This window comes from Sitophilus oryzae, unplaced genomic scaffold (genome assembly GCF_002938485.1).
Source record: "Sitophilus oryzae breed Bouriz unplaced genomic scaffold, Soryzae_2.0 scaffold_1633_pilon_pilon, whole genome shotgun sequence".
Lineage (NCBI taxonomy): Eukaryota > Metazoa > Arthropoda > Insecta > Coleoptera > Curculionidae > Sitophilus > Sitophilus oryzae.
The window spans coordinates 81,170-84,609 of NW_022146318.1; positions in this window are offsets into that span (position 1 = coordinate 81,170).

The following is a 3,440-nucleotide window of genomic DNA, read 5'->3' on the forward strand; positions in this document are numbered from 1 at the left end:
ACGACGACTTGAAATTCTAAAATTTTTGTAATTATTTGCATAAAAAAATCGATACCTATATTCTTATTCTATCTATAGTCATGCATGCATGACCTGAACAGGTGCATTAGGTAAATGTCTCTTACCTTCAAATATAGCAAATAAATGCTCTAATTTCCATTTTTTTCAGAAACTCCTTTAAAGAATCCATATATCCTAAAATTTGTCCATAAAAAATGACAAATGCATGTTAATAACGATCACTAATTTGTTAGACGATATGCGTTTAAAAAGCAAATTGTGCTGTAAAATTCTTAGTGGAAATTACAAGCAACTTTTTTATATGCGTACTATGATGTCTGACCTATGAAATGCGACGTACGACTGATCGGACAGCCGACGGATTGTTTATTTGACGCGTAATTTTTCGTTCATCGTCTTTGCGTGTCGTTATTATCGTTCATCAAAAGAATGTTATTGCTATGAGGAGGCGCTGTCAACATCGCTTCTGTCAAGTGTCTCCGGCTTATTTTCACTTTGTTTTGACGCTCTGTTGTATCCCAGCTTGGTTGAATGAAAATTATTTAAGAGAAATTTTCCGTATTTTTCAAGAGACATAGATTTTCTTGAGTTCGAGAGGGTTTTCTGCAGGCAAAATATTTTCTTTTACGCTAAAATAAATTCTCTTGCCACAATTTTTTTTTTTCGAGAACGATGACCACTTTAGTGTCTTATGTTTGTGTCATATGTCAAAAATGACAGGCTTTAGAAAAAAATGGAGGACAAACTCATTAGGGATGTGATTATCTACAACTTTTATCTAGAAACTATTTCGAAATAGATTTATTTTGTTTATTAGACCTTGTTTGATTTTTAAACAAGAGTTTCATATTTTTAGGGGTCCAAGATATGGACTATTTCCAAAAACGGAAAGGTGTCCAAGATACGGACTGTGTCCAAGGTAGTGTCTTGTGTAACCGGACATTATCTATGTACGGAGTGTCCTGTGGACATAGTGTCCATCAAGTAGGAAACGATTTTTCTTACATGCCAAGTGCCACAGCGTGGATGTATCTCGAAAAGATTGAAATATCACACCGACCACAAAATCAACTAATCATCTCCAGCCGAAACGGCAGGCTTCATTGAATAAGAGTGCGTAATGTAGCCTCCAGGTCGTCGTAAAGCCTCAATATACATTAAGAAGGCTTAGGCCGAGAAGAAGCCATAAAGAGCGTTCTGGTTGGCCCTTTATGGTGCGACGCCGACCAATAGCAACGGAGCCGTGGAATTTTATAGCCCGGGAGGCACATGAATGTGCTTTTTATACCGCGCGGACACCCGAACCATGGCTTGTTAAAAAGTTTTAATGCATCGAGGTGCGGCGAACGAACATATCTTAAATAATATCGTATAGACTATGTTGAGTGGTTAGATTGTTAAGAACATTCATGTCGATTTAGTAGTTAAAATATAATTTAGATCTTAGGTTTCATTGCATTATGTCTTGTAATATATTACCATATTTAGATATTATTATTGCAATCTAACATCATATAAAATATATCAATTAATTACGAGTAATGCTGTATTTCATGAATTCGTTTTAAAAATTGACATTTCTTTGATATTTTATCGATAGTCGTTTTCATATTCTTTTAGTACAACTCTTACCACCACTTTCTTTGACATATGACCACTACATATTCACTAGAACTCTACAATGTCATGTATCTAGCAATGAACATCATGAATGAATATAAAGTCAATTAGTTTTAATTAATATACAACTGTGCTTTCTTTCTCTCTGTACATGCCTGGCGCCCAATATCTATTTTTTTTGTTTATTGTTATTAATTAAATTTCTTCCAGTGAAATACCTTATCCACTGCTTCTCTCCGAGCTGACTAGCATTTCTTGACTGGCGTATCTGTCCCATGCTGCCGTTCGCAGTGGTGGTTGTTGCAAAAAACGCTACAGTGCAAAATTCTAAGTGAAAATTCCAAGCAACAAAACCCGTGCGTTCTATGGGGTTGACGTATGAAATGCGACGTACGACTGATCGGACTGCCGACTGATTGTATATGTATACCGTCCTTCGTCATCGTCTTTGCATGTCGTTTTTATTTTTCATCAAAAGAATATTTGAGCTATTGGAAAAATGGCCATGTTTCTTGAAGAAGTACATTTCTGGACGTATTTTTCTTATTATCTTCGGTAAACGTAAATGCACTTGGTTGAATGAAAATAAATTCAAGATTCGGAATTTTCGGAACTTATCAAGAGGAACAATCTTTTGGCATTGAGTTAAAAAGAGTTTTTCTTCAGGCAAAACATTTTCTTTTACGCTAAAATAAACAACTCTTGCCACAATTCTTTTTTTTTTCGAGAACGATGACGACTTTAGTTCAAGTCTATCTTTTTATTAGTGTGGCCTTAAATCCGGAGCTTTTCTTTTAAAAAATTCAATAAGGTGCGGAGGATGGAATATTTACTCCACAGAGGTTGACAACTTTTAAGGTAGTGTAATACCTTTAGGAAATAGGCCAGCAATACCTTTTCTGTTAAATTCTCAACATGTTTTTCTTTGACTCAGGTTTCAAAGTTGTTGTAGGTGGTAGAGGCACGGATCTGCACGGGCCGGGTAGAACAGACCTCAGGTCTCAGGTCAGCCCCGGCGAACACAGGCCACAGGCCCGAGCCAGTTTCACTTGCACACTGTCAATAGGGGGTCGGGCCTCAGGGCGGGCCAGTTCCACTACTTTAAATAAACACAACTTTGCTTCTGTACATGTTTTTGAGACACCCTGTATTATAAAAACATATTTGTGTCATATGTCAAAATTGATAGGCTTTAGAAAATCGAGACACAAACTCATTTGGGATGTTGATTATTGACAACTTTTATCTGGAAACTTTTTGTCTAAAATAGATTATAATGGAATTAGGGACAAATTTTAAAATAGCCAAAATTTGTTTTTTTTTTCGAAATATCTAGTAAGCCATGAACTTTTTCAAAAATCTGAAACGCGCATATTTATGACCCCACAAAACTGCAATTCTTTCCCCCATTTAACCGATTCTCTATCTCCAGTAGTTTCCGAGATACCCATAGAGAACATCGTAGGAAACTCACTCTGTATAACTTACGCAAGGAGACTGATGGATCTCGAAAAACATTGAAATATCATACGTGAGCTCGCTTACTATAAGTATTTGGCGTATCTGTCCCATGATTCTTTTTGCTATTTCGGTTTCTTGTTGAATATCAAAAACTCGTCATTTATCACTCCACTTTTTCAGCAAAACTTTGAAAAAACAAATAAAATTTTTATTATTATCACGGTATTTTGAAGGGTCTGACGAATCGAGATTTTCGTCTTTATTAGTTTAAATGAAGCCATTAAAGTGGAAAGAAAGATGTAAATTAGAGGAAACGACCGTTACGAGATAATACAAAA